Source organism: Triturus cristatus, chromosome 10, assembly GCF_964204655.1.
Source record: "Triturus cristatus chromosome 10, aTriCri1.1, whole genome shotgun sequence".
Taxonomy (NCBI): Eukaryota; Metazoa; Chordata; class Amphibia; order Caudata; family Salamandridae; genus Triturus; species Triturus cristatus.
The window spans coordinates 204,636,616-204,663,693 of NC_140593.1; the positions used below are offsets into that span (position 1 = coordinate 204,636,616).

The 27,078-nt window shown below is 43.8% G+C and overlaps 1 protein-coding gene across 2 annotated transcripts in view; it reads left to right on the forward strand.

Annotated features, from left to right (window-relative positions):
* Window positions 1-27,078, forward strand: part of DGKB (diacylglycerol kinase beta) — a 1,940,047-nt gene that overhangs the window by 1,441,271 nt on the left and 471,698 nt on the right. The gene's annotated exons all lie outside the window — the stretch shown is intronic.

Consider the following 27,078-nt stretch of genomic DNA (forward strand, 5'->3'; position numbering starts at 1 on the left):
AACATCACATGTCATTGTCAAGCTGGTGGATATGCGCAGACACGCATGTCAATGGTGTGCGGTATTATTGAAAGTGTTGCTATCGCGAAGCGCACACATGTGAATGTGCTCAGATGGAGGGAGGATCAGCAGTGAGGTTACGTCATACACAGTGATAACGTTCATTACAGTCAAGCAATGCATGTCAAACGTGGTGTCTCTCATCAAACAGTGTAGAGAGAATGACTAAAATGGGTGGGGTCCTCCAACTGTTACAATGGGAAATGTTATGAACCAATCAAAAGCTTTATTTAAGGTCACATGGCAATCGCGCACCGAGAGCACAAGGAGGCCACACCCGACGTGATTTTGAGAAAATACATTTACCATAACATAAGTTTATTACAGTTAGAAATATATAAATGTGGAAAATATTTTAGATTATCGCTTGCTCTAATATACACTTTAAACTTATTTAGACATAGTTTTGAGAGATAAAAAAATAAATGAGGGAATGGCATACCCGGCGCAATACCATACTTCTGTGACGTAACACAGGGCCTGGCAGTGTGCACTCGTCACATATGGAACGCGCAGCTGGCACGATCCTATACGTATATGACGTAACATGCGTATTGGTAACGCACACCCATCGCATACCAAACTAGGAGCAGGCGCAACTTATACGTATATGATGTTAGGCAGGACACGGTGCTACGAAGCCATCGGATATGAAATGCGCATCCTTAACGAGTTTCGCAATATGGCGGATAGGATTCGCGTGGTGATGGAGCTTGGTACACTACTGGTACGGGAGTCTAGTTTTCTCAACAACAAAAAATATATATACATACTTTTTTTGAAGATATAAAAAATTACATAATTTTTCCAAAAAGGAATAAAAATATTTATAAATATTTAAATATGAAATTAACATTTAAAAAACCTTTGAAATTCTTAGAAAAAACCATAGGTTTCACACACGTTATAGTTAGGAATTAGCATTTAAAAAACCTTTGAAATTCTCTAAAAAACCATGGGTTTTACCAGACCCCCCAGGATATAGCGGCATGGATTCGCAAATTTAGCGGCACAAATATGGAAATTTAGCGGCACAATTATGGAAATTTAGCGGCCTTTTTGCGGCACTTTATTTTACTCATAATCATTCATTTTCAGCCGTAAGTCAATGGAAACTCTTTTAGCAGAGTATTCCACTTTGAATATGGAACAGATGAAGCAGCCCACAGGTGATGGCTGTTATCTTTTGGAAATGCAATTCTCCATTTGCTTTAGTATAGGTTGGTAGCAGTTATCACACTTTTTGACACATTGCGGGACCGGTGTTTGGCACAAACCCTTAACCCTTTTCTCGCCTGAAAGTCTGAGGGCGGCTGGACACATACTAGACCTAAATAAATATGGCACTTAAAAGTCAACCTCTAAATTAATGTTATATAAATAAATTAAGATTATAATTTTAACATCATGTCAAGGAAACGGGAAATGAGTAGGTACGGGGGCACTCCTAATATTTTAAATGGGATTAATCAGGGTCTCGCGATAGGTCAGAGGCGCTGACGATAGCCCACAGGTCTGCACCACACAGAGTTGCTCTTTGCCCTTGTGCTTTACATTCCTTCAAGGCCGCTTGGATCAGGTCCTTTACTTATATTGGATCAGGATCCTGCAGAGTAGAAAACGCTCCCGGTTTGCTGGGCCATCAGATGTCTTGAGTATATCAGATGCTGCCTCCACCTCACAGAAGTGTATGGACAGCAGGTGATCTGATTGAGGGGAGAAGAGTTTAATGGGGAGTTGTTTTCGATACCCCTGTGGGCAGGCGCGCAACACCCTTTGGACGCAAAGGGCTTCAGCCCCACCCGTCGTGTGCGGCAGCCCAGACAGCTTCCCGGACACACACACAGCCGCACCCGAGCACTTCACAGGTCTTTTAAAGACCATTTGCATGTTAATGCGGCCTCACTGTTGTTTCACCCCTTCTAAGAGCCCCTGCAGCTCCACTCTGCATTTGTCAGTGCGTTTCTGTTTGTGCACCTCTGTCTGTGCGTCTCTGTCTGTACGTCTCCAACTGGGCATCTGTTTCTGTGTGTGTCTCTGTGTGTTCATTTCTGTCTCTGCATCTCTGTATGTACGACTTAGTGTGTGAGTCTTTGGATGTGTTTCTTGGTCTGTGTGTGTTTCTGTCTCATTGTGTGCACTCTGTCTTAATGTATGCGCTCTGTCTCCGTATGTGCCTTTGTGTGTTGTATGTGTGTCTGTGTGTATTTCATTGGTATCTCTGTCTGTGTGTGTGTCTCTGTATGTGCGTCTATGTATGTCTGTCTCTGTGTGTGTGTCTCTGTCTCTGGGTGTCTCTCTTCGTGTGTGTTCCTGTCTATGTCTATCTATCATTGTGTGTCTGTTTTAGTGTGTCCCTGTATCTCTGTCTCTGTGTGTGGGTCTGTTTGTGTTTGCCTATGTGTGGCTCTTGTGTGTTTGTGACTCTATCTATGTGTGTCTATCTGTGCCTGTGTGTGTGTCTCTGTGTTTGTGCGCCTCTGTTTGTCTGTGTGTCTGTCTCAGTGTGTAGTGTAACGGCCGCGGTGGAAAAGGACGTAGAAGAAGACTTCAGTGGCAAGACAGAAAAGGAAGCTTACTAAATTGCCCTTTAATAGTCAACTGTGAAAACACTTCCAGCTGACTTTTAAAGGACCTTTTAGGAAGCGTTTTCACTCTGCCATGTGTGAGTTTGCCGAGGCCAGCAGTAAACAGAGAAGATGGCTGCAGAAGAATTCATAGTGAATACATTTTAAAACGTCTTCACAATGTATGCTGCAGCAGTCATTTTCTGTGTTGGCTGTTGGCCTCACTGTGCTGTTGTTACCGTTACAAGTTACAAAACATAGTGCAAGGCCAGCACAATAAGGGCAAACATTTACAATACCTAGCAAAACGTAGGGGTCCACGGAACATTGCATGTTTGTAAAATACTCCTCACACAACAAATGTTCATTTACGTCATGCTTCATTATTGGGGTCTTGCTGTTATTGCTACCTGACAGGGGTTGTACATTGCCGATTTTGCAGGCACTTTTGTAAAAATTGCGGCATTTTTACAAAAGTGCCGATTTCGCGGGCACTTTTGTAAAAATCGCGGCATTTTTACAAAAGTGCCGATTTCGCGGCAAGCCGCGAAATCGCGAAAGCGCGAAATCGCGAAATCCTGGAGGGTCTGTTTTACAGACGTTATAGTTAGGAATTAGCCTTTAAAAAACCTTTGAAATTCTCTGAAAAAACCATATGTTTTACAGACGTTATAGTTAGGAATTAGCATTTAAAAAAACCTTGGAAATTCACTGAAAAAACCATAGGTTTCAGGGATGTTATAGTTAGTTGGACATTTGACTCATATCAAACCTGAGAAATTTGCCTACTATAGTCAGTTGAGCTAACTATAACTCGCACACCCGCCATGCACTGGTGATAATGTCACATATTACATCACTCATGACATGGTCAGTGACATCACTGTTTTTTTTAAATGTTAATTTCATATTTTAATATTTATATAACCTATATTGTTTCTATTTTTTTGTAATATTCTTGAACTCTATTATCCTTTTTTTTTATTTAAAAAATATGTAATGTTTTATATCTTCAAAAAAAAGTATGTATATTGTTTTTTTGTTGTTGTTGAGAAAATTGAAGTCCCGTACCGGTAGTGTACCAAGCTCCACCAGCACGCGAATCCTATCCACCGTATTGCTAAACTCGTAAAGGATGCGCATTTCGTATCTGACGGGTTCGTGGCACCACGTCCCGCGTAACAATATATATGTATGTGGTCACCCCAGCTGCTACCTTAGTATGCGAAGGGTACGCGGTACCAAGCCGTGCCTCACATCATGTTCAAATGGGGTCATGCCCGCTGCACGTTGCGTATGCGAAAAATGCACGCTGCCAGGCCCTGTGTTATGTCACAGACGTATGGTGTCGCGCCGGGAATGCCGTTCCCTCATTTTTTGGGTCTCAAAACTATATCTAAATAAGTTTAAAGTGTATATGAGAACAAGCGATAATCTAAAATATTTTAAACATTTATATATTTCTAACTGTAATAAACTTATATTATGGTAATATTTTCTCAAAATCATGTCGGGTGCGGCATCCTTACACGCTCGGTGCGCGATTGCCATGTGACCTTAAAGAAAAGCATTTGATTGGTTCATAACATTTCCCATTGTAACAGTTGGAGGACCCCACCCATTTTAGTCATTCTCTCTACAGCATTTGATGAGAGATTCCTCTTTTGCTTACAGAGCTTTTTTGAAAACCTTCTGCTATGTAAACATATCTGACACCACACATGACAGGCAACCATCATCTTCATCAATATTCATGTTCTGTAAAGTAGCCTTCCACCTGTGATAGCCTTGCATCTAAAAGCTACATAACAGAACTTTTCCCCACTGCCAGAGGTAACATGGTTGCATACGCTGTCCACAGCACAATGTAATGTTAAGTTTATAACATAATCTTTATTTAGATATAACATAGATACCTTTAAAAGAAATTACAACATTTCACATTAAAAAGCCAACTGATTTAAAATGATGAAAACGGGCAGCAGATCGATAGCCAGTCTAAAATGGAAATTTTCTAAATCCTAAACCGCCTGAGTCAATGACAATTACATAATAGCAAGCGTTTAAAAATTAATGTAAAAAAGAAAAAAAAAAAAGAAAAAGAGCTATTCAGACATTGCTTGTTACGATAACTATAAATATACAACATACAGATTAAAACAAGAATTGACCTATTAGATTGCAAAGCATAATAGTATTTTCATTTCATTTTCTATAAAGTTTTTGTTAGCAAGGCCTATTTTACATAAACTTACGATATGCTTGCTGGATAAAAATTGTTAACCCCAAGTTTAAATCTGTATTGTCGGGGTTCAGGGCCTCAATGATGGCTTGCCTACATGTCCGGACACCTAGCCTGTTCCAGTCTGCTTTGAGTTTGAACCTGCGTTGAGAGTTAAAAGCTGGGCAGAGACAAACTACATGTAGCAGAGTTTCGGCAGTCTTGCCGCACCCTCTACAAATTACGTTTTCCGCCGTGCGTCACCAAGGGGGCAAATCTTGCAGGAAGCGCCAATCACCCATTCTAATTGTCATGAAACTGCGTTTTAAATACAGTGAGTATGTGCAGGACAGGTAGGTAGCAGGGGCTAACCGTCTGTATGAGTTTACGAGGGCCCAAGCATGACTGCGTTTGGTGAATAGTGCCTTATCCATTATAAGAGAACTCATTCTCACACATTTTTTAATGGCGGTTTTAAATACTGCCCGGCTGGGGTTAAGGGCCCATAGCTCACTCACCGACAATTGAAGGATATAGTCCTTGAATAGGCAGCCAAACGTGCCTCCAGGGTTTTCCTGGGTAATTTCCATCCAGACTTAGGATTCTAATGTTCCTGAATCCACTTGCCTTAGTTTGTGACAAAGGTTTAAGTATGAACCCATATTGGAGATATCATAATTCAATATCCCCAGCTCTAGTCTTACCTGAGCTGGCGATGCGGAATTTGGCAGATGAAGTGCCTTTTTGTAAATTTTTGTTGTGTGTTGGTTTAAGGCGGTATTCAGCTTGCCTCGAAATATCTCTATGCCGTATGCTAAGGTCGGGCCAATTTTCACTCTCATGACTTCTAGAAGTGGTAGGAGAGTTGGGCCAGAGATATTTTTCGAAAGCTTTGCTAATAACACCGCTAGGGTCATAGCTTTGACTGTAATCTCGTTCCGATGTTTAATAAGATTACCCCTAGAGTCCAAGTGGACGCCTAGGTACTTATAGGAGTGTCCTACAGCAAGGCTTATGTTGTTATACGCCCATCCACCAACAATGTGCCTTTTCCGACCAAATGGGACAACCTGTGTTTTCTTTAGGTTAACCTCTAGTAGGTTCATTGTCGTGTAGATGTACAATTTATCCAGAAGTCTTTGCAGCCCAACCCTGGTGAGACTAAAAAGGACCAGGTCGTCGGCGTATAGAAGATTACTTAATGTCATACCTCCTACCTTTGGGGGGTGGCTGTTAGTGTCGTCCAGTAAGGATGACAAATCTGCTATAAACAGATTAAAAAGCATGGGGGCAGCACGCATCCCTGCTTCACGCCTCTTGATGTCGGGATTTTCCGCGAGAGGTGCGTGCCGGACCCCAACTTCACCCTGACCCAAGTGTTGGAGTGGAGTTGTATTATTGCCTCCAGAAGTTTGTCCGGGATCCCCCATTTCCTCAGTTTTTCCCATAAAGCAGCCCTCGGAACCCTATCAAACGCTGCTTTAAAGTAAACAAAGCAACAGAACACTGATCTAGATGTGAAAAGAGCTTTGTCGACTATAGCTGACAGTGCTAATAAGTTGGTCATCGTCCCAGACTTGGCAGTAAAGCCTGTTTGATTAATTGGGATCAGATTGTGGACTTTTACCCACAGCCTTAGCTCCTCCAGCAGTAGACCCGCGTAGTGCTTTGCCTCAATGTCCAGCAGTGCAATAAGTCTGTAATTATTGGGGGATGCCCGAGAGCCTGATTTATAAATAGGTTGAATTATTGCACCCCGCCATGAGTCTGGGATTGTTGCAGTTCTCAGAGCAAAGTTAAAAAGGTTAGTCAGTGGGCCCAACCAGAAGGTCACGTCAGATTTGAACAGATTCTGTGGCAGGCCATTTGGGCCTGGAGCTCCATCTGATCTGGCTTTTGACACAGCAGTAGCAACCCTTTCTTGAGACATCTGAAGGTCCACGATGTCAATATTTGAGCACTCTGTAAGGATGCTCTGCTTATTATTAAGGTCTATTACGTTCTTTCTTGCGAGGCTGGTTCCTGTGTCGCCTAGAAATTCTGGAGATCTAAAATGGTCAGTGAGGAAGGTAGCCCAGTGTGATTCTTGGATGTTGGCGGATCCGAAGCTCAATGTGCTTGAGTTGGACTGATTGATTAAGGCCCAGAATGTTCGTGAATTTCGGCTCTTGCTCTCATACACTAATTTACACCAGAATTGGTTGTCATGTGTTCGTTTATCTTTAGTGATTTCCTGCCTGAGTAACTTTTGGGCTGCTTGGTACTGTTTTAAGCATTCGCTATTCCCTGAAGCTTTTACCAGTAGACGTAGAGCTTTGTTTCTGGTGTTCTTAAGTAGCTTCGATTGTTGTGAAAGTGCAAACTGGCGCATAGAGGTTCTCCTTGGGGAGTGCGTTTTTTTTGGGAAGAGATTATTCAGGTGGAGGCAGAGCATCGTCCATGTCGCTATCGGGCATGTTTCATGATCAATTCCACCTCTTATAAGTTCCTTGCTAGCTAATAAGATCTTTGGGCTGATGTCTTCACTCCATCTGAGGCGCTTCAGGTTTTCGGATTATATTCCCCTTCTTGTTAAGGGGGCGGATTTATGCTTCCCTGGATTTGTTTTGAAAGCTATGACCTGAGGTCGATGATCACTTTCTGTACGCGGGAGAATGCGAAAGCTAACCAGACATTGGAGCAAAGCTGAGTTACAAATGGAGTAGTCCAGATAGGATTGTTTCTTTCCATTTGTCCAAGTCCAATTAGGAGGGATGTCGCCTTCCGACCTTCCATTTATAACCAGATAGCCTGCGCTGTAAAAGCGCATCACGCAAAGGTGGCCCAGGTCACAATAGGCTTGATTTACCGGTTTAGATTGTAACTCTGCCTCATTCAAGGAGAATAAGAAGGGCCCTTCAGATTCTGTTAGCCCCTGGAATAAATTAGTATTAAAATCCCCAGTGACAATACAGTCTGAGTCAGAGTACTCTACGGCTAAGTCACTCATAATTTCTGTTAATCGTACCAAGTGTGCTTTTTTTGATCGTGTGTTTGGATTGATATATACATTTAAAAAGATGAGTGAGCGATGATCCCGCCATGCATTGATTTTGACACCCAACAGCCAGTCTTCCTCCAGTTTTAATTGTGTTATTGGACCTTTTAAGTTAATTGATATATAAATTGACATGCCGCCTTTTGAGTGGCCTAACCGGCTGTCCCTCAATGCTGGTTTCCATAGTTCGATATAGCCAATGACAGGGCAGCCTTGTGAAGCCCAGGTTTCCTGCAGGGCTATTACAGCATGTTTACAAATGAAAGATTGAACATCTGGGTTTGTGATTTTCTGTCGAAGTCCGCTGATGTTCCAGGAGCAAATTAAGAATGTGGAGGCTGCTTGCGGGTTGTGCTCCGTTGGTAATACAGATGCTTGAGGTCTTATATTTTCCAGGGATTTGATAGTATCACCCGTAGACTCTGTACCTTGAGGTCATTCTGATCTTTTGTTGATAAAATTGCTGGAAGCCAACTCCAGCCTTGATCTAAATCGACATTAGTTACCACATTTGAAGGCTGGTTGTTACATATTTCAGGGCCAGACGCGTTTTTTAAAATCGAATATGGTCTGGAGTGAGACACAGATCGAGGAGATCCGTTTTTTTTAGGTGGGTTTGCTGATTTAGTAGTGTTGGTGGGTACCTTGGGGTGGAATATGGATAGACTCGGATGCCCCAGTCCCGCAGGGTAGCCTTGTGATCCAAGAAAACCCCTACCCAATAGGCTGACTTGAATGTTACTAATGTTACCTCAGATGGTTGTGTCCTCTTGGTGGGAGGAATTCAATGGATTCGATGTCATCCGTTGCAAGCCCTGCAAACCCCGGGGTACCATCTACTAGTTTGAATATATTAGATCTATTGAGGATGTCATGTCGGCCTTTAGATTTATAGTCAGGAGCTAGAATGATATGTAATAGTTTTGAGTCCCTTTTGACATTTTTACTACATGGGCTTTGAATTGGTTTATTAGTTTTGTTGAATGACGGGCCGGCATCGGACTCTTGCTCCTGTTCAGGCTGGTAATTGGAGACCTTCCTCAAAATCTGACTGTTAATAGGCAAGAGTGTTTTATGATTGTAGATTGTTTTTATTAAATGTGGGTTAGTCGGTGTCTTATTTGACCGGGGTGGAGTTGAAACAGGCACTGAATTGGAATTAATTGCAATCGCTGTAGCTTCTAACAGGCTTGGATCATTACTTTTCGCCCTTGATTTTGCTTTAGCTGTACTAGGGTCTTCTGTTGTTATTCCCACGGGTAAGGTCTCCAATAAGCTTGGTTCATTAATTTTCACCTTTAGCTCTTCTTTAATAGAGCTTAAATCCTCAGTCTCTGTTCCTGTGGCTGACTTAGTTGAGTCTTGATTGCTGCCCAGAGACCATTGGATAGCGGTTTCAGATAAGTCTCCTTTCTTATCCGTTGCGTTTGAATTTGCTGACGATGATGTTGCGTCAGTTCCACTGGAAGCTTTTTTATTAGGAGCTATTACAAAGACTGGGTAAAAATTTGACTGGGCAGCGGTTGTTTTAGTCCTTACTTTATTTCTATTTTTGCGCTGGCGTTTGCGCTCTCTCTTACTGCAAAATGGTAAGGGGGCTGGCTGCACTGCCGAGGTCAAGGGTGACTGATCTGTTGAACTGGTTGCTACCTCTTGCTCAGTTTTGGCTGCACAAAGTGGATGCCCGCTTGAGGACCGGGCATTTTTGATTGTTGCTTCAGTCGGGTTGGGGCCCGTTGGTCCACTTTGGAGTTGGTCAGGGGATGACTGTTCATTTATCTGTTTTGGAGTGGAGACTGTTTCCTCCCTCTGCTTGGTGTCTTGGTTTGTTATAATCCAAGGATTGGCTTGTTTTTGAGGCGTATTTTGCATTATTTGCGATTGGTTGCCTCCCTTCAACTGCTTAACTTCATCTATGACTTTAGATAGAAATGCTGGAAGCGATGAAAGTAAATCTATGATTGGGGAACAGCAGCAAACCGCCTGAACAAACTTTGCAGAGGATTGTGCTCCTATTAATAAATTATTCAATTTGTCTAATTTATTGTCAATTCCTGCTGTAAATAGTGCTAGAGTGTTTAAAAGATCTATCTGCACATCCAGTTTATCAGAAGGATAGTTTAAGGCATTTACTGTTTGTTGGAAAGTTTGTAAAAGTTGAGGCCAGACACCTATTGCTGTAGAGTCCTCTGAGTTGGACTGCACATTTGACATATGTTCAAGAGAATTTTGAGTGTTTTTCAGAAAAAAAGACAAGTCCGCTAAAAACTGGTCATCTTGAACTGATTTTTTAGGAAAATGCGATAGTGGTATTATTACTATTGTTATTGGTGTGAGTAGAGTGCGTTTGGGACTTGTGGCATCTAAATGATCCTTTGGACTACTGGTGGTTTGAGGCTATTCTGCTAGTCGTAGTTTTTTGTTGCAGACATTGGCTATTTTGCGCATGGATTTGGGGGAAAGTTAAGTGGCTATGAGAAGCCAATATGGGTTCCTTTAATTCGACGAGATCCTGACTTGGCAGTGGAGCTGATGGTTCTATGTTCTGCACATGAACTGCAAGGGGGCCTGAATTTTGAAGGGGGCTCAGCAAGAGAGTGTGCTGCAACCCTGCTTCTTGCTTACACTTAGCCGTTGATGAGGGAGTTTGTCCTGGTTGTGATTGTAAAAAATTATCAAGTTTAGAGCTTTGTTTTGGAAGTACCCCCCCTAGCTGAGCTGGGGTTACCTCTTTTTGTGCGGATCCAAAAATAAAGACTTCCGGGAATTGAACTAAGTTTTTACTGGTCGAATTCTTCAATGGTTGTTGTGGGGGAGGAGGTTGTCAGAGGAGCATGCTTGCTTCGGCCTTTTGGTCTGATCCTCCGAAGTTGATTACCTCCTGTGATTGCGAGTGTAAGGGCGTCTTCGCCATAGATGGGATTTTTTTTTAATAGTCCAACAGCTTCAAGGTTTCCGGAGTCTTTGATGAATCCTTACTCTTGCCATTGGGCTTTAGTTTTACTACGTTCACTGTGTCCTTGCAAGCCCTTAGGGCATCATGGCTTACTTGGTCAGGCTCCTCGTCAGATGACAGCTGTTTAGGTTTCCTCCTTTTAGGAGTCGCTGCAGTTTTCCTGACTTTCCCAGATCTCATGGCTTATGTTAATTGAGATACTTGTTAGAGATCGGCTGGTACAGAGCCCCTACCCGAGGTCCACCAGAGTTGCTCTGCCAAACTGTTGGAGAGCTGTTGGAGAGCTGAGGATCTAATGTTCTAAAGGTTCCAGCAATGCTTGTCTGGTGATTGAATATTGTGGTTATTGTCCTGTGCTTGTGTGTTGTGCGGTCTTGCACATTTATTTCGTTTTGCTGAGCTGCCAAGTCAGTTGAGGGTAGCATGAATTTTTGCTTTTTTGGCGCTTTTAGCGCGTCGGTGAGATTGCGCCGGCTTTTATTGGAGCCTTACCCGTGGCACCCCCCCCGCTCATTTATATACCCCAGCCCCTATCAGCTCCTATCAGCTGACCTGCGGCCACCCGCTCACCGCACCTCTCAGGCAAGGCTGGGAGACTAGGCCAGACCTCGCCTCTGTGTTATTCCCCTCAAGAGGGGTCACGTTGATAGTGAGGCTGACAATCGAAATCACCAGCCAAAGGCCCAATAAGCTGTGAGAGCTGCGAGAGCTGTAAGAGTGTTAGGTGCGATGGCGGCCGCACAGGGGGGAGGAGAGAGAGCGGGAGGAGCAGCCCCAGAACTGAACAGAGTCACCTCGCCCCCCCACGTCGCTGCTAGGCCACTGGGCGAATGATGGAGACAGCAAGGTAGAGAGGACAGACCGCCAATGCAAGAACTTGCAAAAAGGCAACAGGGCAACAAGGCAGGGCAAGGCAAGGCGCATTTACGAGTCAAACTTTATAAGAGCAGAACGGGGGGCGGGGGGACCAACAGGGAACTAGCCTGTGGAGGCAGGCACCGGAGAGAGCTAAAAGGCAGGGCTAGATCTGAATGTGCTGCGACAAGCAAGCACGCCGCAACGCCGTGCGACTCCGGGGGGGGGGGGGGAGTTATGGCAAGATTTACACACCAACCAACCAACCAGCCTGCCAAAAACTCCCAGCTCGCCCCCACTTTCAGCAGCGAGGCCCTCGAGGCACCCCCAGGCAACCCCGGTTCCGTCGACTTACCGGAACTCACTCGGCTGCCACTGCCACTGGTACTCTCACCGGTGCGCCTCCAAGCTCCCAAGGACCGGCCCCCTCCGCTCTCCTGCCCCCCTGCTCCCGCGCTCGCTCAGCGCGCCACAGCTTTGCTCGCCAAGCCCAGCCGTGCAGTCTGCGTCCAGCTCCGCCTACCTCCTCCGTTGCGCCCGGTGCTTTCCTCAGCTAGCGGGAAGTTCGAGCGCGGCTCCTAAGTTAGAGGGGCGCGGCCACGTCAAGACAAGCTTCAGCTCTCGGTTTGTAGGTCCGTACAGATACTGCCGCCCGACGCTCTTGTAATGTGGTACGGCCCAGGGGCAGTATTATGCATAGATAATGAACACACGGACACAGATAGATAGTGGAAGTGGGTACGGGCACGTGCGCTCAACTCCTTTTTATTACCAGGGTCACATATCCAGTGACGTCTGTGGATGCGTGTGGGGTGAGTGTAAACCAGCCCTCAGAGAATGGTTGCTGCTAGCATCCACTACAACAGTAATCATTGGATCACACACAGAGATTCAATAATAAAAGGGTCAATAGTTTGTGCTGCAGTAAGGTAGGGACACTAGATGTGAAATAATACAGAAAGGATTATATCGTAAAAGAACCATAACTTGTGGCATACTAAGATACAGGCAGTAGATCTGAAATAATACGTAAAAAGATTGTATCATTAAGGGTCCATCAGGTCTAGTACATTTAGATAGCTACATCAAAAGCATTCAGCATGTGCACAACCAGCGATTATGCGTTCTGCGGGCGGGCCGTACTAGGAGCAATGTCTGTTGCCTACAACACTACATCATCTGCAATAGCAACTCGATCAGAATTGTAAACACAGCTGTCTGCAGTGTAGGCAAGAGAGCGGTCAGCAAGGGCCCACAGCCACATGGCATTGACTTGAGCTGCCCAGTTTGCCAAACGTGAAGCAACAAAAACCTTGTGCGGACCCTGTGATGATGCGTATGCGTGGTGCGGACAGAGCGCACTGGAGCAATGTCTTTTGCCTACAGGACTGCGTCATCTACAATAGCGACTTGATCTGAATTGTGAACACTGCTGTCTGGAGTGTAATTTGAAGGCAGTAGTGAGCACAGTCTTCCATGAATACTTTTTCTCACTTCCGCTTCACAAAATAAAACAACATAAGTTACACAAAACTCTGCAATAAATAAATCAAAACAATTTGAAATGCGATCTCTGCTGTCCACTGTGTACACTGTTATTCAGTGTTCTTTACCACTACCAATAAGAATTTGGTCATTCTACTAGACCTATAGGTCATCTTAAAAAACTTCTTCAAGCAAGTATACTAAAAGGCTCTTGTGTATATTTCAATAGACGTTGTAGTTGGTTGCATACTGGATTTTGTAATTAAACAATCACCACTTGATCTGAATTGTGAGCCCTGCTGACCGCAGTGTAGGCCAGAGGCAGTGGTCATTAACGCCTCACAGCCACGTGCCGTTGGATTCGGAAGCACGCAGTTGGTTGCACCTGATCGGAGGGGTACACACAAATCATCACAAAATGTTTCTTCTGACATCCTCAATCACAGAATCAAGACCCCGTTTCACTGTTCGGACCTGCTGTACTGCGGTGTACTCCACCGACTGCAGTCACCCAACCCCAAAAATCATGTGCAGCACTTAGCTACGGAAGCACAGAGACTGATGCACCTCAAAGGAGGGAGTTCTGTGAAAACCAAGCAGCATGTAATATCGTACATCGTCCATTTTGGGATCAAGACACCGTTCCACTGTTGGGACGTAGAGTTGGTTGCACCTGTTCGAAGGGAGTAGCTTCATATCCACTCTCAGGTGCAGTTCTAACATCGTACATTGTGGGATCAAGACCCCGTTTCACTCTTCGGACCTGCTGTACCGTGGTGTACTCAGCTGACTGCAGTCAGCCAAGCCCAATGATCATGTGCAGCAATTAGCTATGGAAGCACAGAGTCTGATGCACGTCAACGGAGGGACTTCTGTGAAAACCAACAAGCAGCAGGTAATACCATACATCGTCCATTCTGGGATCAAGACACCATTCCACTTTTGGGACCTAGAGTTGGCTACACCTGGTCGAAGGGAGTACCTTCATCTGCACTCTCAGATGCAGTTCTAACATCGTCCATTCTGAGATCAAGACCCCGTTACACTGTTCGGACCTACTGTACCGCATGTACTCCAGCGACTGCAGTCACCCAACCCCAATGATCATGTGCAGCAATTAGATACAGAAGCACAGAGTCTGATGCACCTCAATGGAGGAAGTTCTGTGAAAACCAAGCAGCAGGTAATATCGGACATCATCCATTGAGGGATCAAGACACCGTTCCACTGTTGGGACCTAGAGTTGTTTGCACCTGGTCGAAGGAAGTACCTTCATCTCCACTCTCAGATGTAGTTCTAACATCGTCCATTGTGGGATCAAGACACCGTTCCACTGTTGGGACCTAGAGTTGGTTACAACTGGTCGAAAGGAGTACCTTCATCTGCACTCTCAGATGCAGTTCTAACATCGTCCATTGTGGGATCAAGACACCGTTCCACTGTTGGTACCTGTTGGACTACTGTGTTAGTAGTATACAGAGCACTCCACGGTGCTTGGCTTCAGGCTGGGCGCTGTCTTCCTGTGTTGAGGTAGCCAGCGTTGATCTCAGGAGCCTTCCCAGCTCGCAGACCTCGGCCCAGGAGCTTCTGCCAGCTCGTGGTGGGCCCTCTTTCACATACGACGGTGTCGAAAGGTAAACTGTGGAGCATGTGTGCATCGCAGCAGCTATGACTGTTTCTGGGTAGCAGTAGACTGAGGGCATTATTCCTGCAGCCACCTTTGCTCACAGCGTCAGCCTCGTGGCAGTGTAAGCTGCGCAGACCTGATGGACATGTCAGCCATTCTGGAAGAGAACCACACCCAGAGATGCGTGCCTTTTATTCATTCCCCTATGCGAGCCTTGCATATGCCGAGCCAGCCCACTACGCTAAAGATGTGGGGGTGAGGGGGCAGGTACGCACTATGTTTTTGTAATCTTCCCTATTGACTGTACTATCACGGTTGTGTCCACTGTCCACTTCACTCAATAGACCATCAGTGTATGTTGACATGTACATGTCTGTGCTCTGCATACTCAAGTCTGTCCGGCACATCCCCTCAACACTTTGCATTGTATACTTTTATAATCGAGAATCACTTGCCACCTTCGCACATACTTTGCTCCCATGTCTACCCGCATTCTACGTTGTGTGGCAGAGGTGCTATGTTTGGTTTGTGTACATGGCTAGCCACAGTTCCCACAGTACGTAGTGTCCTTGTGTCTGCTAGGTGTACATGTTGTTTGTCATGTTGTATGTGATTATATAAAGTAGCACGTTTATTTACGAGCAGTGGTTTCTCCCATTTACATATCGCTGTCTTAAAGAGGATACCAAAGTTTTTCTCACAGCTGAAATGTGGGACCACAATGACAGTCATTCATTACTATGCAAGAATGTCCAACTGCACAACGCTTCTAAGCTTACAGCCCTCAATCGTGGGTGCTTTCTTAAAAGCACGCCAACTCCCACAATCAGACCAACATTCACACAGCTTTCTAACGGCAGTTATTTGGTTCTTTTTTTTGGTGTCAAATCTGTTTTTATTTTGCAAAAACCAAAGAAACAAACAACTTGGTCACTTCACTTACCACCCTTTCCCTGTATCTGTTGTTACAAGTGCCCGCTTATAAGCCAGTATACTTTATTTAGTACATTGAAGCAGTGTCTCGTTAGTCCCTGGTGTCCGTGCCGGGCCGGCGGGCCTGCGGTGGCTCACAGATGTGACCTCTGAATGCATTCCATTTTGCCCACACTTCCCCTCATTTCCGAGGGCACCCCCGCACTGTGTACAGAGTCTTCTCTTGCAGCATACATCAGTCCATGTCTCTTTGCCAATTGGCTAACTTAGGAGGAGCCGGTGCCCCCCAAAGGCGTGCGATATTTCTCTTTGCCACCATTTGCCCAAGTGCGACCCATGTTTCCCCCTTGCAGGTAAGTCCGTGGGGTCCCAAATGTTCAGAAGGCAACGCTTGGCCTCCGGGCGTATTTCCACCTCCCACACCTCCTGCATACAGGACACCACTCGCCTCCAGTATCTCTTCACCCCCAGTCATTCCCACAGTATGTGAAAGAACAAACCAATCTCCCCGCAGCCCCTCCGGCAGAGCCCCTCCCCCCCGTCCCATTGCCTGCAGTCTAGTGCATGATATATAAACTCTATGTAGTATTTTGAGTTGTATGAGTCGGAGTCTCGCCGATATCGCCACCTCCCTCGGGGATGCTAGCGCTTCCACCCATTCCTCAGTATCTATTTCTAGACCATCCGCTAACCATTTCTCCCTGAGGGACTCGAGGGGGTCCGGAGGATTGTTGATCAATTTCTTATATGTAAGTGAAATGGCATGTTCCGGCATGTAGCCTGCGAGCAGTCTATCTTCGAGAGGGGATGCCTGTGGAGGCTTGGTTCCCGGTGGTATGTTAGCCTGGAGGGAGTGTCTAATCTGCAAATATCTAAAATATTCGGTGTTCGCCAACTCGTACGTGTCTTGCAGGTATGCAAAGGGTCTAACCCCCTCTGGCCCCTACAGGTCCTTGACCTGCGAGATACCGATAAGGTCCCATTCCCGGAAACCCTTCGTACGTCCCAGGCTGCCCAGTCTTTCAGAGGCCCATAGTGGAGTTGCCATTGTCAGGGTAGTAGCCCAGCCGAGCCTGCGGTGTGCCGCGTGCCATATCTGCACTGAGTGTTTCGTCGGCCCCGTAAGCCTATATTTTCCGGGTTTGGAATAGAGTGCGACCTCGTAATTCCCACTGGGGAGCAGCCACCGATCCATCCCGTAAGCGGGGTCGTTGCCGTCCCTATACGTTCCTTGGTTAATCGCCGACAAGTGGGCTGCCCAATAGTACTTGCGGATGTCCGGTAGGGCTATACCCCCGTCGTAACATCCAAGTGTGAGCTTGTTCAGCGCAATCCTAGGTGCGCCTGCCCATAGGAGGGACCGCTGCGCCGCCTTTACCGCTATGAAATAGGAGTGCGGCACTAGATCTGGATAGTTTTGGAGGGCATAAATAAACCTTGGGAGCGCAAACATTTTGAAGAGGGCCGCGTGGCCCAATAGGGATAATGGGAGTTTCTGCCATGCATTGGAGTCCCTTTGAAGCCGTCGCAGTGGTGGCAGTAAGTTCCTCTCGTATGTGAGCGTTTTGTCGAGTGAAATAAAAACTCCCAGGTACCGGAACCCGTCCTCCGCAATAGTAAGCGGGCAGTCCACGGGAAGCCTGGGAGGGCCGCCATAAAGGACATAAACTTGGGATTTGCCCCAATTGACGCGAAACCCCGAATTTCTCCCGAAGCTCTTAATTATGTCCATGGCTACAATGATGGACTTCCGCGGCTGGGTTAAGTAGAGGAGGATATCATCAGCATATAATGAGACTTTGTCCTCCCAGCCGTCTGCCCACTGCATCCCCACAAGGGAGACGTCCTGCCTGATCCATGCCGCGAGAGGCTCGAGGGCAAGCGCAAACAGGAGGGGCGAAAGTGGGCAGCCCTGCCTGGTCCCTCTCTCTAGTTCGAAGACCTCCGAGTCCTTGTTGTTAATCACAACCTGCGCCAAGGGTTCAGAGTAGAGCAGATGCACCCACGCTATAAAGAGGGGGCCAAAGCCCAATTTACGGAGCACCGCCATCATGTATGGCCAATAGAGGGTGTCGAACGCCATGGTGGCGTCAAGTGACACCACCACCGCGTCCTCTCGTATGGTGTGGCACCTCCCCAGTACCCCATTCAGGCGTCGGATGTTGAGAGCCGTATTTCGGTGGGGCATAAAGCCCGACTGATCCGGATGGATCAGCGCAGGGAGAACCGCATGCAGCCTGTTGGCAAGGGTTTTGGCCAGAATTTTGGGTTCCGCGTTGAGTAGCGAGATCGGTCGATACGAGGAGCATAGCTCCCTCGGCTTTCCCTCTTTCGGGATAGCCACAATAGTTGCTATACGCTGGTCTCGCGGCAGCACTCCCTTGGCTTTGCTTTCCTCAAACATTCGTTGGAGGTGCACACCAAGGACGTCGGGTTTTAGCTTGTAAAGCTTATTCTGCTTCAAAAGTGAGGAGGGTCTAAGTGGTGGACGTATAAATATCTTTAATGTGGGCTCCTTTAAAAGCAGCCCAGGATGTACACTTCGGATAGTGCGACCCAGGAAAAGGGTAAGCAGTACTACTCTAGCCTTGTGATCAATCAAAGTAACAGCCCATCTAATCCGTCGACTTACCGTTATGTGGAAGTATGTTGACCTTTGTTGGCTAGGCTCTATTGTACTCAAAGTTCTTTGCTGCGTCAGAGGAGACTTGGCCCAGTTCCAAAGAATTCCATGTTATTTCAATATTTCATACACCTGACAAAACGCTTTCATTCCCTTCAAAACAGATGTGAAAATTAGCCTGCCATCCAGATAAGGGAAAATTGAAAAGCCTGCAGTATGAAGAATATCCAACAGAGGGGTCAATAATTTGGCTAAGAGTCTTGGGGCAGAATCTATTTAAAATGGAAGGACTCAAAATTGGTACTGTTCCCCTTTTATACAGAATTGAAGCTATCTCAGCCAGTATGGATAACTGTATACCAGATCTAAGGAAGAAAATAAATTGCCAAGAGTGATGCATGCCTGTATTGAGTGAAGAGTTACCATTTTAAAGCATTGTTTTCATAGAAACCTGTGTACTTTCTTGAGATCAAGAATTGACCAACAATTCCCAGAAATTTTTTGGAGGAAAATTATCAACTGAGTCCCAGATCATTCCTTGGAAATGGAATGGCAGTGCCCTGATGGATTAGATCCTGAATCCCCAGCAAATGGCCATGAAGTCATACTGATAGACGGAAGCAGAATTGATTGGAAGAAACCCTCTTGAGTACTTTAAAAAGAGATCCTGTAGCTAAACCTTATCTGATCTCTGTGCCCCACAAGAACAAGATTGAGAGCTGTGAAGTACAGTGAAAGTCTGAAAACCTCCCTCCTGCCTTGGCTGCGTAGTCATCATTTAGATGTAGAAGGATCCAAATGTGAGATGATAGATTGGTACTTGTTAGTGGTGCGCCATCGTGGAAGGAAGAGGTGTGAATGACCTGCTGAATGCAAAGTTCCTACCATTAGCAGAAGGGCAACCAGGAGCCAGCAACTTGTGATTTTCTACAAATATATTCACCAATTCTTCCTGCTGGGCTCTCAACAACAACCAGCTATTAAATGAAAGGCTGCTTAACATGGTATTCTGAGAGATATCAGCCATCCAGACCCTCACCATGATTTCCCTACTTACAGCTATCATTGATCCTAAAGCGGGTGCAGCGAAACGTATTCGATTGCAAGAAATATCAGGCAAAAATCTGACTTGCTTCTCCATAATTGAGAGACAAAAGGTAAAGTCTATACCATGATGCATTTCTTCAACCAAGGCCTGAAAATCTTTAACATTGACTAAACTGTGTAGGTGGCATGAGTACTGCCCCTAACTATAAACTTTGCAGGCACCCTCCAGTTTGTCATCCACTGGATCAGTAGGAGTGGCATTCTTTGAAAGGAAGGATCTTTGAGTAACTAAATCCACCATCAAATATTCAACTTTTGCCATTTTTGCCCTTTCTGGGAAATAATTTTATTAAATTGGCATCAGGTATATGCAGTCTAGAAATCTTGGAAAGTATGCTAGTCTCTGGACAAAGCCTTCCAGCTCTATGGAAAGACAGAGATTCAGATTTTTTTGCAGGAAAAACACCTCCTTTCTGTGAAGATGTAAGAGGTAAGTCCAAATTATCATCGAGGCGCAGCATTGACTCAATCAGGTCTGACCCCTGTACCTAAATCCCCCTCTGCTCCAATTCATCTTCACACTCATCAGGGTAATGAGCAGGGGAAGTATCTGGACTGCTATTTTTCTACAGAGGAATTCCCTGAATGGTCAAACAAGCAGCCTCAACAGCGTTATTTATTAATCAGTAAAACATCAATAGAGTGTAATCCTTCTGGCATAATCCTAAAATTATGTGGTGCCTTTCCTGTTGATGAAGCTGACTCTGCATGTTGTTGCTTACTCAGTATCTTATGGTGTTGCATTGTACTGCCTCACTAAGCTGCCATTCTTCCCAGAACAGGAGGCAGCTTCTCTTCTTCCCTCACAACAGCACAACATGGACTGAATGAATTCTTGCAGGACTGATGCCATGTTAGAGACAGGGAGAATCGTTCCCTCAAAAGGTAGAATTTTTCCTTGCCTCTAAGTTGCTTTGTGGTGGCGTAAGGGGCAAAGAAATACCCCTGAATCAACAAAAAGCCTTCATCCAAACACATAATGGACTTTGTGCCCTCTGGATGTGATCTAAAAAATCTGGCACATAGAGCCCAAGCAAACAAGCATACCTGTCATGTGATGAGGCACTAAGATAAGAGGGGTATAACAGAGGAAGACTACTAAAGGAGGCCTATTTGTGCTAAAATCAATCATATTAATAAACGTAAAAAGTCAAAGACTCATGACATAGGACTGGGCCGAAACAGAGGGACAAGAAGGTAATCATATTGGAGATTGTCAAGCCATTCTGTAAATCATATCTTATACAGAATAATTGACCCATTTTAGATTTGGATCATATGACATGGGCATATGATTTTAACTTACACTGAAAATATTCAAAGCATGTGAGCCACATAACAACAGTAATAGAAAATTGTAAGAAACTAGTTGCTGAAAATATTTGATCAATGAATTTTTCTAAGTGGCAAAATAGCACTTAAACATTCACTATATTAATCTCATATCTTTCTGTGATTCTGAGTCATTGGAGAAAACATGATAATGTTCTCCATTCAATAATGTAACATACATATTTGGTATGCCTTCAGTAGGTGGTAGGAATGCTTGATGATGAACTGTGTGGATGGGGAACAGGTGAATACAGGGAACATTTATTTTGCATATTACAGAAGTGTTTTACTAGCCATTACATTAGAATTCTATTGATTGGAACCCTGGCATTAAATCATGTCCTGCCTAATTGGCCAGTCTGGTCTGCACATTAGAAAGATCAACTTCAATAGAGCTTTCACAGGCACCTTAAAGAAAAGCAGAAATGTAGGTCATGCACTGGTCATTTTCGCCAAAAACCCTTTTGTTTGAGAAGGTGAGAATGACTAATGGATTGAACTATTATTGTTAGTTATGTCCTCACTTCTCATTGTTAAGTGTAAGTTGAAACTTTTTTTTTTTTACAGCTCTGAACCGACACATGTCTGCTGTCAGTCTCTCCTATACAGATAAATGCCTGTCATTCTATACCATCATATGAGCAAAGCAAAATTCTAAATTAGAGCTAATGAAAGAAGCTACTGGCAAGCATTGAAGCCTCCAAACACCATGTAAAATGACCTGAAAAATCAAAATCTTTTACGGTCTGTGAGATGTATGCCAAGGACTGGTTCTCTCTAGTACCAAATACCTTATCTCCAATTCAAATCAATAATGTCACCTTAATGAGCCGTTTGCATAGAATGACAGCCATCTGAGGTACAGCATGTTGCAGCATTCCCTCAATCCCATACCTTTTTCACTTGTGTTTGACATAGCCAGAGAGTAGAAACAGTGTTTTTGTAACTCTGCAAATACAAACCTGATTTTTTTTCAAGGTTTAGGGGGTGAAAGTGAGACAGCTCCTCTGTAGAGCCTGATGCACATGTTTAACAGTTGAAAAATGTGCAAAGATTAAGTCATTTACGGATGCCAAGGCTCACTCTCTCCTTTCTAAATTATTATTGCCTGATAATAGCCCTTTAATCCTTACCTCCGATGGTGGTTTGTCTTCATCTCCTCTGGTGACCGTGTGAAGAAACTGAGAAGATGACTGGGGGAAATTGGATTACTTGTTGAGGGGGGTGATTCCCTACTCAAGCAGTAACCACAATCTCTGTCAGGGTGAGACACAAGCAAACCCCAAATTAACCAATTCTTAACCCTCTGGTACTTTGGTACAAAGCACTCAGGCTTAACTTAGGGGCAATTTGTAAAGTAAGCACTTCAAAAAGTAATAAAGTGAAAACACAACACAGGAAAAAATCCCATGCCAATTTAGACAAATAGGTCAAAATGTGATAAATATTTGAGACCCAAACTACAAAAATCAATCAGTAGAACTGGGGTCATGCTATTTTAAAGATGTAAGTGAAAATAGTGCATAACAGCATAAATTGGTATCTGTGGTTATCTGGTCATGCCGGACCAAGACAAAGTCACAAGTTGGGTTTATGGGGTGTGGGCCTGCTACAGGGACAAAAATTTGGCACGCCGAACAAAGTACCTTAAATACCAGTGTGTGGTCTGTGCAGTTGTGCTTTGCAAGGCTTTGTGTTGTCCTGAGTCATTCTGATGAAGCTATGCATAGCATTGCATTGCATTGTGTTAGTTCCAGTAAGTTCTACTGCAAAGCTTAGCATGTCTTTGCATTGCTTCCGATAAGGCTGAAAGCTGTGTGGCAAGGCTTTGTGGGGCAGTGCGTCACTTCACATTTGTTCCTTTGGTAACCACAGCTGAACCAACTGGACCAGCAGGGAAACGTTAGGCCCACTCTCAAGGGTCCAGAACTGGTGTGGCACCCCTTGGGAGGGCAGGATTCACAGCTGCAGGGTTGAAGATGGAGGAAACTTGTTCTGCCCCTGTGGCTTTTAATCAGAAGGCCAGACAACTAGACCTTGGAGTCACTCTTGCCGTCCTCAGTTCAAGATGAAAGTCCAGTCTTTCTCACTCTGGCAGGAGAGCAGCAGGGCAGCACAGAAGAGTGAAGAGTGGCAGTCCTTCTTGCAGCAAAACAGCAGAGCCGTCCTTTTTCTCAGTCTTTCACAGGTCCTAATGTGTCCTGAAGAGTTGGGATCTGAGGCTCAATATGTATACCTGGTGCCCACTTTGAAGTAGGAGAAGATTGAGGGGCTTCTACCCCGTCTCCCGTAGCCCAGTGCCAGGCATCCCCTTCCTCCATGCTCTGGCCCCAACTTCTCTGGGGACACTAAAGACTAGTGACAAACCCTTTGTGAGAGTGCGCAGGCAGAGCCTTTGTGATGTGCAAGTTTGGTTGATGGTTGGAGGCACCAAATGGTTGGAACAAGAAAATGACTGACTGTGGCATTTTCAGAATTGTGACTTAAAATCCAACTTTACCATAGAAAAGGGCTTTAAATGACAAGTGTTTAGGCAACAAACTCACCCGATATCGCAATTGAAAGTTTACTTATTAAATGTCATAAGGTAACTCAATGTTATCCTACAGGAGAGGTAGGCCTTGCCGTAGTGAAAAATGAATTTAAGTGTTTTCACCACCAGGAAAAGTAAAATTTAAATGTAAAAGTCCACATTTTTAAATACACTGCACACTGCTCTGTGCGTTACTTAGGGCCTACTTTAAGGGTGACTTATATGTATAAAAAAGACGTTTTTGGACTAGCAAAAAGTTTGTTTTGCCATGTCGATATGGCAGTTTAATATGAACACACTGGCTGCACCGGGTCCTAAAAGCCAACAAAACCTAATTGTGCAATAATAGGACAGGTGAATGCAAAAAGTTTTGGGGTGACCCTGCAGAAAGGGCCTGGTCCATCAATGTCAATTTGAAGACCATGTAATTCTTCTGCAACATTTGAAGTAATGCGTGCTTTTACAGTGATGTTCGTTAGTTCAGCTCGAGGTGAGTTCAGCTACCTCAATTTCTAGGTGCCTTCCAGGTGAATAGAGCATTTAGTAAGTGATTTTGACTAATGTTTTAGCATAACAAATTTGTTTAAGCACACGCAAGACTTAATTAATAGCAGGAGTATTAGGGCCTTAAGAAAGAATGGGCCCGATCAATCAATCAATCATTTGATTTGTAAAGCGCACTACTTACCCGTAAGGGTTTCAAGGTGCTGGGGGGAGAGTGCTGCTGCTACTGGTCAAAGAGCCAGGTCTTGAGTTGTCTCCTGAAGTTCAGCAGGTCTTCGGTTTGTTGTAGGTAGAGGGGGAGGGTGTTCCAGGTCTTGGCGGCGTGGTGGGAGAAGGACCTGCCTCCGGAAGTGGTTCTACGGATGAGCGGGACCGTGGCCAGGGCGTGGTAAGCGGAGCAGAGTTTCCTGTTGGGTACGTAGACTGTTGAGATAGGCTGGGCCGGTTTTGTGGAGTGCCTTGTGTGTGGATTCACAAACAGCTTTCTGTATTACGTTTTAAAGAACTACAATAGTAGTACTAACGTTCTACAAAATGCTATTTACAGATCAGAGCTGGAATAAGCCCGTCCCAACACATAGCCAACCAACATCCTAACACAGAAAGTAAGGAAGGAAGGGACATAAATTAAAACCCATAGGAAATAATGCTAAATTTAATTACATTATTTCAAATAATTACAAATATATATTAATAAAATGTAATGTTAAAAAATCTAAAAATAAAACATATATTATTTAATTATGATATATTTTCACAACTTTTTAATTTAAATGGATAAACTAATGTAATACTAGTTTTTATTAAAATATAATCACATTTGATTAATTCATACATTACTTTTGTTAATTAGTTGATGCCTAATAAATCAATTATTTTTGCACTTTAAATGAAAATGCATTTTTTAATTGAAACTTTGGAAAAAAGTATTTTTATTTAATTTCTTATATTTAAATTAATTGAAGATTTATTTCAAAATTAAAAATATTGTGGCATTTTTTGTTCTACACTTGACATAAATTACATAAACGTTGTACTTTCTCAGCTTTTTCTTTACCAAAGGGAGACTCCACAGTCTTACAATAAATTAGTAAAAATATTTTTTTATTAAAGTAGAACAAACTAAAAAAAAAAAATTCTGTTGTATAGTGTTGTAAAATAGAAAGGAATGAATATAGCAGACCTTCTACTGTGAGTCATTGGTCATACAGTACTTAGAAAAATTCAGAGGCACCACCAAAGATAAAAAAAGAAAAGAGAAATGAGAAGATTTATTTAAACAACTTCAAATATCAGCATTTTTAGAGGCTGTCAATACATTTTTACTTCACACACCTGTTATACTTCATAACCAAAGTGCCCTCCCTAGTAAAAACAACTTCCTGGTCCTGTGGTACATTTTCTTAGTCAAGGTTCAATGACCACACATATTGCATCACTCATGACATGTTAAATAACATTACTGATGACATTTCAAATTACATTATTGAGATCATCATCCAAGCTACTGCTACTCAGTTTCTTTACACCCCCTTAAACCATTTAAAAAAACAACAATAGCCAAGAGCCTACAATCAAATACAGCATAGATTGAATATATGTACATGTGTGCATATATTGAATAGAGATAGAGTAGTCTTTGAGACAAGTCTTCTTTTGTAAGGCAAAAGTTATATGATACAAAATGTAGCTAGCGTACAGTGTGCTAAAGTGGGTGATTCATGTTTCAGATTGAATATGGTGATTATATGTGTTCTCACTACTGCTGCTTCCCTGCGAGGTTATGTGCCCAAAGGATCTATTATCCTTTAATTTGACAGCCTGGAGCAAATCTTGACATTTCTTATCATCCTGATTTTTCTTGGCCTTTGTAACTGCAGTTTTATAGCTCTGCAGAACCTAAATGATCTTTGCCCATTCACAGCTTTTAACAGCTGTTCTTAATGATTGCTTAGCTTGTTTACAATCTGAGTCTAACCAGTTGACCCCTTTTGGGTGGGCTAACTGCTTATGGCCAATTCTCTTATAAAACATATCATGCAACCTAGTGAAAAAAGGATAATAAATATCTAAAATGAGGATAAAAGTACTAGCAAGACCTTTGTCGTCTGATAAAAAGGCAACAAACAGGCTGTTTATCTCTGAATGCAGGTTAGGTTTCAAAATGACTTGTGGCCATCGTAATCGTCAACAGTTATGAGCTAATCCAGGTTCTGGTACTACAGTATATGTAGCAATATGAGACCTTGCTAGAATCTCCCCATGGATGATTGTAACTAAAGAGTTATGGTCACTATCAGTTCGGGTTAGAACTCTCATGTCTACCATTAAAGGCCAGACTCTAACATCTAAAAAGACGTACTCATTAACATTCAAGTAAAATTCTCTTTTACAATTTGGTAACCTCTCATGGTCTGAGCAGGAACGGCCATTACAGACCTTTAAGCTCTGGACAACAGGCTTAGAGATTAATTGAAGGGCATTGCCAGAACCAGTGAGTTTGCTTTGATGTTTTCCTGATAACTGGGGAATATTCCATTGCTCATCTTCTGATTCTATTAACTCACTATTAAAAGGTGAGGGCTGAAATGAGGTATTTTAATCCCCTGCTACTATTACCTTTGCATCCCGTTGATGTTTCTCAATTAACTCGCCATTGACAGGGACTGACCTAACATCAACATTTATTAACACCAACATCCTGCCTGTTGGTAGTTGGAGTATAATACCTATAATATCAGGGAAGTCCACTTTTAATGCAGGGTGCAAGCATAAGATGTCATTATTCACTAACATTAGCAATCCCCCAATGGCTCTACTAAATTTCCCTGGTGGGTTAGCTTCAACACTGTAAGCCAAGAAACCATTTATGCACACCCTACTCATGGACCACGTGTCCTGAAACATGGAGAAATCATGGTCTCAAATATAGGCAAACCATTCTTGGTCAATTAACTTGGAATCAATATCAGCCATATTCCATAAGAACATAGAGATACTAGCTCAAGATTATTATCACCCCTAGGACTAGCATCATTACATATCTGAATTTATTCATTAAGACTGTGAACAAGAGAATCATCATTATGGTTACCCCAAATGTGTAACCCAATGTTGTCATGACCTGCTGTTGAAACTCTGCTAATAAAAGCCAGGGGTAGAACTACAATGGCAGCTATACTATGGGTCGCTCTAGGTTGTAGTCAATCCACACAACTCAGCGTCTGCTCCTTCCAAG